Here is a 13,008-nt window from a genome sequence, read left to right on the forward strand (position 1 = left end):
ATGGCTAAAATCGAATTTTGATATTTACCATAATGATTATATGGACAGTTGATCAAGGCAGTCAAATACATCCTGGTCAATTTCACAGCAGATTAATTCTACCAGTCTATAATTGCCACATCTCTGAAGAGAATCATAACAGAAGTTAGCATTACTGATAAATGCTGCTCCTTCATCTTTAAATAATTTTTTAATATGATAAAAAGTTAAATTTTAAATTTACCAAAAAATCCATCTTAAATTTTAGCTAACTCTAAATCCCGAAAAACTTCTTGAATTCTTCCCTCCTCTTCTGTGAAATAGCCCTAAAATAAAAAAAATTGTCTTATAATTATAAATGTACTGTATGTTAATTACTGTAAACCAACTATTATTCGCGTGCAAGAAATATTTGCGAATTTCACAACCTACTTCAACTCGTGAATATTAATCACCGCGAACCATTTATTTTGCTTTGTATTTGTATAGAATAATTCCTCATTTGCAAAAATTAATCGTTGCGGATTGATTTCAAACTAACAAGTCACGAATAAAAGATAACACGAATAATAGTTGGGTTACAGTATTTACATCTATACTGTAAATCACCTTTTTTTCAAGAACTTTATTTTTGTGTACTTATGAAAGAATTCTGTTAGTGAATATTTTACTCTCATATATATATATTTAATTCAGAAAGGATCAATTTGTAAATCATTAACTAATTTTGTTAAAATTTCACTTTGCAAGAATACATGCATCAAAAAATCATCTTGCTAAAATAGGGTTCACAAAATATTTTTGATCTACAGACTACATTTAAATTAATTACCTTGTAAGAGGTATTTTCTATAAATCATAATTTTGCTTACAATATCATTTCTTTCACTAAGGCCGTCATGTTTTCTTTCTTCATGTTTTCCTCAGCATATTTCTCCATAGCCACTCTCCTCTCCATTGATTTCAAACTTCTGGTATGAATGGTGGTAAATCTAAGGTCAAGTTAGCAGGATGTTCATTAGATGGGGATTACCATCAGTGTCGATCTTGGCTATAAGAGATCGATCTAGATCTGACATATCTACTTGTCATTCTTTTGGTATAATTTAATTACATTGTACAACAGGATATTAATACGTACATCATTTATTCCCACAAAATCATGGTTAAATAGATCTTTTAAGATTAAAGCTCTTATAAACATGTATGAAAATGTTCTCTGATCACCATTAAGAAAATCAATAATTATATCATACAATTATAAAAATGTAGATTTTTATCTTCTTCACCTTTGACAAAAGGTGCTTGCCTTATTTCTCCAGGTAAAATGTCCAAAAAAGTATTATGGAACAAAAATCACTGATGTTTACTAATTCATTAAGGAAATATACATGGTTTTTTTTTTTTAATAAGATCTTTTTACCTTGGTCCAATATATAATGGATACAAGTAGTCATTTTTATATTGTGTCATTTACTGTAAATTGTTTGTTTATTCCATTTTACAAAACAGGGCAGATCATTCCAACTGCATAACTTCCTTAGAATCAAAACTCTTCAGTAAGAAGTATTCAGAGCTTCCTTAATTAACAAATTTGTAAATAACAGACGTGCACTGGCTTCTGTATTTATACAAAAACTGGTATCGCTTCTCGTCTTCAGGGCCTTCACGTCTTCAGTCCGTTTCCTTTGCCTCTTCTTGTACAGTATTCTGACTGTTGGGTCTCAGATAAAAAGTGAACTAAACATGTATATCCACACAATTCCAGATTCATTGTGACCTTAACAGTTTCCTTGCTTAGACAGAGGTCAGCATTTACAGTTCCATGGCCAACAATTAACTTTCAAGAGCATCTAGAATTTCTCCACTCCATGGCATTTTCATTACACACCCCATATAATTCACAGAAAATGTTGTTTGTACAATATCATGCCAAATTCCTATAACTTCAGATCAATCAGAGAAAATGTCATAAATACAATGCTACAATAAATTTCCATAATCCCATAGAAATTGTCATGTGGCAATTCTACAAGAAATTCCAATTACTTCAAATAAACCAAAGATAGGACAGTCATGTGTACAATACTACAATAAATTCCAAAACCCCAAGATAAATTGCAGATAATAACTTATGTACAATCTAATAAAGTCCCATAACACCAGATATATCATAGAAAACATCACACGTACAATACTACAATAAATTCCCCTAATCCCAGATATATCATAGAAAACATCACATGTGCAATACTTAAATTCCTATAACTCCAGATATATCATAGAATATTGTTATGTGTACAATACTACAACAAATTCCATGTGTACAATACTACAATAAATTCCCATAACCCCAGATATATCATAGAATATTGTCATGTACAATACTACAATAAATTCCCATAACCCCAGATATATCACAGAATATTGTAATGTATACAATACTACAATAAATTCCCATAACCCCAGATATATCATAGAAATGTCATGTGTACAATGCTACAATAAATTCCCATAACCCCAGATATATCACAGAAATGTCATGTGTACAATACTACAATAAATTCCCACAACCCCAGATATATCATAGAAATGTCATGTGTACAATGCTACAATAAATTCCCATAACCCCAGATCTATCATAGAATATTATCATGTGTACAAAACTACTACAAAATGTCATGTGTACAATACTACAATAAATTCCCATAATCCCAGATATATCATAGAAATGTCATGTGTACAATACTACAATAAATTCCCACAACCCCAGATATATCATAGAAATGTCATGTGTACAATGCTACAATAAATTCCCCTAATCCCAGATATATCATAGAAAACATCACATGTGCAATACTTAAATTCCCATAACCCCCAACATATCAAAGAATATTGTCATGTGTACAATACTACAATAAATTCCCATTACCCCAGATATATCATAGAATATTGTCATGTGATCAATAATACAACAAATTCCCATAACCCCAGATGATATTACAGAAAATGTCGTGTACAACACAACAGACCTGCCTACCCTTTTCATTGCAGAAATGTAGTCTAAAGCTTAATTTTGGTGGAATTTCAGAGGCAAAAGCATAATTCTTCAAATTTTACAATTTTGTCATCTCATCGCTTTTCTATCTCATCTAAACAATTCTGCCTGCTATATATCATAAAATGAAGAGAGTAAAAACGTTTTAAATCATTCATTATTAACATTAACTTCATTTGTTGTAACACAACGGCATTCTAACATTCAGACAAATCTTATAATTTCTTTAACCTTTATGAAGTAATTGGTCAATTGCTTGTGATAGTCATTAAGTCATTGCAAATTACAGTTTACATTTAATTACAACCTACTAGCATTAAATTGAGCGAGAAGATATTCAATAAATTGTGTTAAATACTTCTTGAGCTTATGGTACTGTTAAAGTATGATACAAAGAAAGCAATAATCATAACTGACCAACATAAAAATATTAAATAACGCATTTTTTCAGCATAAAAATTTTAAAAGCATAAAATTGATTGTCATGGCATAACAACTTACTTTAGTTTTAGAAAGCAGAAGAATTATGCCAAAAGTGGAAGGGTTGCCAGGTCTGATATTACAATAAATTCCAATAACCCCAGATCTATCATAGAATATTGTCATGTGTACAATACTACAATAAATTCCATGTGTACAATACTACAATAAATTCCATGTGTACAATACTACAATAAATTCCCATAATCCCAGATACATCATAGAAATGTCATGTGTACAATACTACTGTTCAATAAATTCACATAATCCAAGATATATCAAAGAAATGTCATGTGTAAAATACATGTACTACAATAAATTCCCATAATCCCAGATGTATCATAGAAAATTCCATATGTATAATACTACAATAAATTCCCATAATCCCAGATACATCATAGAAATGTCAAGTGTACAATGCTACAATAAATTCCCATAATCCCTCTTATATCATAGAAATGTCATGTGTACAATACTACAATAAATTCCCATAATCCCAGATATATCATAGAATTGTCATGTGTACAATACTACAATAAATTCACATAATCCAAGATATATCAAAGAAATGTCATGTGTACAATACTACAATAAATTCCCATAATCCCAGATATATCACAGAAATGTCATGTGTACAATACTACAATAAATTCCCATAATCCCAGATATATCACAGAAATGTCATGTGTACAATACTACAATAAATTCCCATAATCCCTGATATATCACAGAAATGTCATGTGTACAATACTACATTAATTGTTAATGTTGATTCAATGTGTGCATCCCAATGCTAATTCTTACATTCATAATAATCATTAAAATATACCAGGTCAAGTTTGGTTATCAAAATAATTTTTAATTCTCAATCTTTTTGTCAGATGAAACTAAAGACAGTTTAATCCTAAACAATAGTCAATGATAAGCCTGAAAGGTATACCTCTCAATATGCAGCTTCTAAAGTGTGCATTATATAAACAAAGCATTTAGAGGTTTGCTTCAATATCTGCAATATAAAGAAAGCATTTATAGGTTTGCTTTAATATCTGCAAATTGTATTAATGGGACCTGAAGCAAACAGTCAGAAAGACAGACAATGATCTACAAATAACTTGTATCTTCAATAAAAAAAAAAATACATTAGTTACTGTCTTTAAACTGAAAACAAAAAACATATGCAGATTAGTTCCAATTTCAATGAGAAAATACAGTTACTGTTTATAACCTGATAAAAAACCCCAAACAAACAAACACATGATCTATTCCAATAAGTTTCAATTTTAATGCAAGAAAATGGATATATATATTGTCTTTCACCTGAAAAACAAAAGACACAATCTATTAGTTCCAATTTCAATGAGAAATACATACAATTAGTAACTTCTTGAACCTGAAAAAACAAAACAAACAAAACAAAAAAAAAATCCACTATCTATTCAAATTAGTTCCAAGTTCAATAAGACAATAGTTACAGTCTTTAACCTGAAAAACAAAACAAAAAATCTGTGCAAATTATTTCCACTTTCAATGAGAAAATACATACAGTTAGTAATTATACTTCTTAAACATGAAAAACATAACACACAATCAATTCAAATTAGTTCCAATTTCAATAATGACAAAAAACTGATACAATCCCTTGCAGAAATAAATCCTGGAGGGTCAGGAGAAGTCAAGATATCCTGGGATTTTCCTGAGATATCCTGACATGTCCTGCTCTCCAAAATTTTTGCTCCTGACAATTGTCAAATCCTGAGATATCCTGATATCAGGCACAGGATTTTGTCAGGAAATATCAGGACTTCATGTTAACTCTTCACCAGAACAAGATTTTCCCAGGATTTTCAGGACTTTTACAAGAGATCAAGTCCTGACATAAGGAAATCTCAGGACTCTTGACATTTTCTGAACTAAAACCAACTGAATCAAATAAGTCCTGGGATATCTTGAGCTGAGGACTGTTAAATTTTAAGTCCTAGAATATCCTGAAGTCAAGACTCAACATAATTATAATAATAATTTATGAGACATTCACAATATATGATATCTAATGTGTTGATGATCAGATAATTTTATCTTAATAAAAGCCATCTTAATTAATAAAGGACATTCCTCGGGTGAATTAATACTGAATATAGTGCACTTGAGGTACTAGGGGATTATAATCAGCACAACTCCCATTATTAAGTTTGCGAATACACTGGGCCTATTCAATAAAACAAATAGGCCTAAAACTAAATCAGTGGCGGATCCAGAAATTTAAAAAAAAAGGGGGGGCTGACCAGTTTGGAGTTGGGGTAGGGGTCCACAGCCACACCAAAAAAAAATTATTTATTAAATCTTATGTATATTTTGGACACAAAAGGGGGACCCGGGCGCCCTGGCCCCCCTTCTAAATGGTAACAGGATGTTTCGCACCTAAACATTGTTCGCGCTGCGATGTTTCGCACCGATTCCGTTTCGCGCTGAGATGGTTCGCCCCACATTGTTGTACAAATATGTGCTAGCCTACTGAAGTTCGTTTAACAAAATTTTAGATTTTAAACATGTTATATGGTGTAAATTTTGATATTTTTTGAAATTTTTTTTTAATTCAAGAAGATTATATTTGTAGCAGAGACATAATTATTTATGTCTGTGTTTGAAGTATGCATAGCATATAATTATGTATTATTTTAACACCATGCTAATTATAATACCGCCATCTAATTAAGTAATTATTGCTGGTTTGACTACCAACAAGTCAATTAATAAATTCTCACCTTTCGATCTACAACTAATTACAATTAAATCCTGATGGAATATTTGATGAACACGATCCGTAATCTTTGGCAGTGCATGCATGTATTATTAAGTCATGCATTTGAACACACAACATCTATGTATGGATATCTTATAATTGATAAACAATTTTTTAAATGGATAAAAATGTCATGGAATATTTAAAATAAATCGTGAGATGTTTCGCACCTAAATCGGCGCGAATCATCCAGGCGCGAACCATCTCAGTGTGAAACAGAATTGGCGCGAAACATCCCGGATTCTTCTAAATCCGCCAGTGTATATTATGGTTTACCCCTCAATAATAACATCTGAGGACTTGTTACCATTGAAATTGCTGTTTTGTTGGACCTATTTTGAATGTGGGAAAAAAATAAAAGTCTTAGCTATGTAAATAATAACACTTATATATAGATACAGCGATATAAACAGACAAATAGACGTTTTCTGCATAAATATAAACATTGGCACCATAATGTAAAATAATTATTTATTACAACAAAATAATTAAAAACTTCAAGTTCAGAAGTTTTTTTTACCGTAAATTAATTTTTACAATACTGTTACAGTAATATAAGTACAACATTTAGGCTATAGCTGCACTCTTCTACTAAAAACGAAAAGTACCTAAATCCCATATGGAATCAAAACGCGTACAAGTTACCAAACGTTATCTGGTCAACTGTGCGCTTATCATAAAGTGTGCACGGTGTGGGAAATCAAGCGGTTTAATGACAAAGAGTGACCCATTTCAATAATCCGCGTTTTTCAAATTGGATGAGGTCAAGATGTCGGCGGAGAGAATTTATTTGGATTTGCTTGAGATATTGTACTTTGAATAGACACCGAACTACAGAAAATGAAGTGCGCCGTTGAAGAATGCCAAGCTGAAGTAATGAAAAAGTGAAGACAACGGACAGTGAGGAAATAATGCACCCCTGGAGAAAAAACCTGGAATGTTTATACCCACAAAAGGGACAATGATGTGCACATATTCAGGGAATGAAGCTGGGAATATTCATAGTTCATGACGTTGGTTGTAAGTTCAAACTTATATAAACTTTAATATAATAGGTATCGTGGTTCAAATATGATCATATCGAATATTTCACAATAAAATTGTAGGCCCTATTCTTTTAAATTTCGAGTTAATTGCCAATTGAACACTTTCAGAAGTTTGGCGTTTATAAAACAAATGTGCTAAATAAGTAGGGTGTGATGATATGCATTATTAAGTGCATGCACGGGCACTGGAAGTTAATGTAAATTTTTTATACATGCACATACTCAATATTTACATTATGCCCGTTAGCAGGGCCAGTACAATCAGTACATTTATCTACGTAGCTAAAATTACCTACCGTAGCTTTATTTACCTACCTCGGGTAGCTTTATTTAGCTATTTCAAGCAACTTTTCACAATTTTGCTTTTTATTTTAAAAAGACAAAAAATCGCAAGTAAATGTCTACTTATATTTATTTTAGTTATTATTTAAAAAGCAATCTAAAGCAGAGATAGTTTTAACATTGCTGCGTTTGAACACTTTTAAGGAAAAGATGTATTTCCATTGTTTGAGTAACTATACACCACCTTGTGTGCGATGAGGCGTGGATAAGTATGATTACTTCACATTGTGTTCATGTTAACCAGAACTGGTTTTCTTTGTTATTTCAATCGAGAAGTAATGGTTAGGTCACAAATTAAAGCCCCAAAACTTATAGAACTTTGATTGCAATTGTGCAGAAAAAGACACATTTCCAAGAGTGAATTTTTCACGAATTGTTTTCAGATGAGATAGAAGTTGAAAATTATCACTGCATCAAAGTGCAATTTTCTGCACTTTCTGGGAAAAATGCTAGTTTATGAAATAAGTTTGATTAGTAGCTAAATAAAGCTACTTCAGGTAGGTAAATAAAGCTATGTGGGTAATTCAAGCTACATAGCTAAATCTAGTGATTGTACCAGACCTGGTTAGTGCATGCATAATTTGTAATAATATTGTATTTGGACTCAGGAGCAATAGATAATATTATAGGTAAACTCTATGATCTATCTTTCCCCCACAGAAACAAATAGCAAAAGCAGTAACATTTTGGAAGATGCGATGATGAGAAGACCTCTTGCCCATGGAATAAACTTGGTATATTTTTTATTGATATTTTTTAATGGGTCAAATTTAAATGATATTTTTAATAAACTCAAAAAAATGCTGATAGAACCTATTAACAATTTCATTCTCATTCACTTTAAAAGAAGAAGCTGACTAGTCTTTTGTTCAAAAAGAAGAAATATGTCAACTACCTGTCAATTATATTTTTCAGTACAGAGAAGCTGATGACTTCCAGTTTATTGGTGTTTTCACCAAAAAAGGGGCCTTGTCGAGGAAAAGAGAACTTTAAATGAAGGTAAAGTTATGATTTAACACAATTAGATGTTGTAAGTGTAAAAAGCACAAAAATACATAAAGTTGTATGTTTTTTTTTTTTTTTTTTTTTTTTTTTTTTTTTTTTTTCATTTCGACCATTAATATAAACATTAATGTGATTGTTTTAGAATAATAAAGCATCTTTACTTTTACAGGTCTAATAACAGAATGCATCCCTGGGGTCAATGTTACCACCATTCATTACATCATGAAAGACTTTTAAAGTTCCAAAGAAAAAAAATTGATTAAAGAATAATTTGCCTAAATAATAACTCTTTGTCTTTTTAGTGTACAGAGGGACATTGTCGATATTAAAAATGCATTTTGAGAACTTGAATCTGTTTTTGAAAGAAGTGACAAAATTCCAGAGTTCAGGATAGTAAGGGGATTGTTGATCTCAGGAATATCTCAAGATATCTCAGGATTTTTACACTTCAAAGTCAAATTCCTGAGGCCAGGATGATGACAGGATTGTGATCCCAGGAAATCTCAAGACATCTCAGGATTTTTGTACTACCATGAAACAAGTGAAATATTCCTGAGGTCAGGATAATTGTGGTCCCAGGAATTCTCAAGATATCTCAGGATATTTTGCTTTACCAGGATGTCCTGTGAAATCCTGAGAAATCCTTGTTCCAATACCATCCTGACAATTCCTGAGGTTAGGAACCAGGATAATCCTGAGACTTCCTGGGATTTTTAACCAAGATATCTTGAGAAAATCTCAGGAGATCTTGGGATATCCTGGTCTATTTTCACAAGGGATTACTTCTTAAACCTGAAAAACAGAACTGAGAAAATCTATGCAAGTTAGTTCCAATTTCAAATAAAAAAATACAGTTACTACATGTCTTTAACCTGAAAAAAAAACAAAAACAAAACAAAACAATGTATTTAAATTAGTTCCAATTTCAATGAAAAATACACTTATTAATTACTGTTTTGAACCTGAAAAACAAAACACACAATTTATTCAAAGTAGTTCCATTTTTAATGAGAAAATACAGTTACTGTCTTTAACCTGAAAAAAGTTCCAGTTTCAATGAGAAAAAAATTAATTATACGCTCTACAATCTGAAAAACAAAACACACAATCTAGGCAAATTTAAGTACCAATTGCAATGAGAAAATTAATAGTTACTGTCCTGAACCTGAAAAACAAAACACAATTTATGCAAATTAGTTCCAATTTTAATGAGAAAATAGTAGTTATACCCTCTTTAATCTGAAAAACAAAACACACAATCTAGGCAAATTAATAGTTCCAATTTCAATGAGAAAATTAATAGTTCTTGTCCTGAACATGAAAAACAAAACACACAATATTTGCAAATTATTTCCAATTTCAATGAGAAAATACAGTTATGGTCTTTAACCTGAAAAACAACACAAAATCTATTCAAATATTAGTTCCAATTTTAAATAGAAAATATACAGTTAGTAACTTCTTTAACCTGAAAACAAAATACAATCTATGCAAATTACTTGCTATTTCAATGAGAAAATGCAGTTACTGTCTTTGACCTGAAAAACAAAACATACAGTCTATGAAATTAGTTCCAAATTCAATGCATGACATTAGGAAAGAAAAAAATGTTGGAGTTACAATGGAAAGACAGACTTTTGGATGGAAAAGGTAACACTATAAGCTGGGCCTTTTCTTGGCATTCTGAAAAAAAAAATACAGATCTTTAAATTTTAATATGTCAGCAAATGCATACATCAAATACATTGATATTTATGTAAATAACTGCACTGTTAGAATACATAATAGATGGGTCTGGTATATTTATAAATCTAGCTCTAAATCCCAAAAAATGACCATAGTACCTAATTTTAGACCATGACAGCCTTTCAGTAAGATATATATATATGCATCGACTGCCAAGGTAAACTCTGAAGGCCCTTGGCCTCAGTGATCAAGATATGCATGATCAAGCATGCGACTATACATTGCCATAAAATTCCAGAATGAGGCCACAGTGACTTATTTTAGGTTGTAAAACACCTTAACTTACAAGGTAAAATAGTCCTAGGCATCAAAATGCACAAGTTATGATAAAGACATAACCATGATAATTGCCAAAAAATGTGGCTATGGTGACCTACTATTGGGTTACATCTTTACTCAAAACAATATCAACTGACAAGTGTGAAAGAAAACATCAAGTTATGACAATTATTTTGAAAATTTCTCAAATGAACCATGGTGACCTATTTTGGGGTTACAACACCTTTGCTGAAGATGCATGAACTGACAAGGCTGGATGCTCCTAAGACCATAGTGCACAAGATATGACCATGACACAATTTAACCATGCATGGCCAAAACATTCCCAAATGAGGCCATGGTGACCTACTTTTGGGTTAAGCTACATCTTCCCTCAAGATGAAAGAGCTAACAGGAAGTAATGGTTGTAGGCAATACAGAGTGTAAAATATGTGCATGCAGGTCACATAAATGCAGAGATGTATGGGAAGCCAATTAATACAATAACATAATTAAATGATGGGAATATATACTATATACATGTGCATCAAAACTACTCAAGCTGTCCTAATGGGACTAAATAAACATCAAAAGGCACATTCAAAAACATGGCCTGTATATATATACACCGTACTTGCATTGAGCAAGCATTCTGTAGAATACTGTCTGGGATATAGTGGGTAGGTAATCCAATGAGCACCCAGACAAAAAGCAGACGGAAAATTCCTGACCATCACTGCATGTTTGGTAAAGACACCAAAAGCAATAAGATGGAGATTAACACAGAACACAAGTCACTGAAGTATAAAAATAAGAGACACATAGACCTCAAACACTGTCACTGATACAGGAATCACACACCATATGCACCATTCAGAGAATGCATTGTGCTGAACATCCAACTACAGCATGTAGAAGATGGTTCTTGTACTAAATAAACAAAAGATAATCTCCTTATCCTCAGTCTCTGGATCATAAATGTATAAAGTGTAGCATGTCAATGCTTCCATCAGACTTATAATCATCAAAAATAATACACCATCATTGCAATCTGTTTGGTTTAGATGCAACATATAATAGTAAGTTCAAATAACTTGAACAGTTCAAAAACTACCATGCAAAACTGTAAAAGTGGATATTTATTTGTGTGGTTAATTATGCTAATTAGAAGCCAGAACATCACACAAGGGATTATTTCCATGATAATGGAGCAATGAATTATGAAATAATATGTCTAAGGCATTAGAATGCGGGGGTTATTTATTGCGTTTTTAGCAAAATTAACTTTACGCATAAACTTCCATGTTTACAGCATGAATCTAAGAAGACTATGACTACCATGCAAAATTTTTTTTGTATTTTTTGTATTTTTTTTTGTTTTTTTTTTGTTTTTTTTGGCATTCTTAAATTTTTAATTACCATGCAAAACTAACTAACTATATATACAACTACTTAGAAAATGCACAGACAGAGAGAGGGGATGTTTGAGAGGGTGTCCACAGGGGGAGGGGGGATATGTTTTAATTATTATCGAAGCACTCCTAAATGTAATACAGAGCCCACATCATCATGCTTTACAACACAATAGGATACACGCACAACACAATAGGATTCAGGCACAATATTATAGGATACATGCAAAACACGATAGGATACACGCACAACACGATAGGATACACGCACACTATATGATAGGATACATGCAAAGCACGATAGGATACACGCACAACACGATAGGATACACGCACAATATGATAGCATACACGCAAAACACGATAGGATACATGCACAACATGATAGGATACACGCAAAACACGATAAACGCAAAATCATACACATGCAGAACACAATAAACACGAAATCGGATACACGCAAAACACGATAAACACGAAATCGGATACACGCAAAACACGAAATCGGATACATTCACAATACAATAAGTACATGCACGATAAGACATGATAGAATTTTCAAGAATATGTTGCAGGTACTCTATTAGTTTTTATTTATTTAATTTTTACATTATTTTGTTTTTAGAGTACTTTGCCAATAATCCATTTATACTTAAGTTAAATTCAATTTTAATATTATTTCAAGCTTATCTCTTACTGTTTTTTGTTGTTTTGAAAAATGAGTTTTTAAGAAATTAAAGAACTGGTAAAACTGTTTTTTTATTATCTCACTTTTATTACTGAATTTTTAAAGGACTTAGCCAAGAATCAATATCTTAATTCAATTTCTAAATTATTTAAAAGTAATCTATTACTCTTTTTAGTTCTATGACAAATAAGTTT

The 13,008-nt window shown here is 31.5% G+C and overlaps 2 long non-coding RNA genes across 2 annotated transcripts in view; one reads left to right on the forward strand and one right to left on the reverse strand.

Annotated features, from left to right (window-relative positions):
* The window catches only part of LOC133179387 (uncharacterized), a 276,577-nt gene that overhangs the window by 210,857 nt on the left and 52,712 nt on the right, over positions 1 to 13,008 (forward strand). The window lies entirely within an intron of this gene.
* On the reverse strand, positions 44 to 1,022 carry LOC133179379 (uncharacterized). The gene is made up of 3 exons (XR_009720109.1): positions 852 to 1,022; positions 224 to 305; positions 44 to 123 (listed from the first exon to the last, which is right to left on the reverse strand). It is a non-coding gene; the product is annotated as an uncharacterized LOC133179379 (long non-coding RNA).

Source organism: Saccostrea echinata, unplaced genomic scaffold, assembly GCF_033153115.1.
Source record: "Saccostrea echinata isolate AGI-Se365-2 ecotype Australia unplaced genomic scaffold, CSIRO_AGI_Sech_v1 ptg000001l, whole genome shotgun sequence".
Taxonomy (NCBI): domain Eukaryota; kingdom Metazoa; phylum Mollusca; class Bivalvia; order Ostreida; family Ostreidae; genus Saccostrea; species Saccostrea echinata.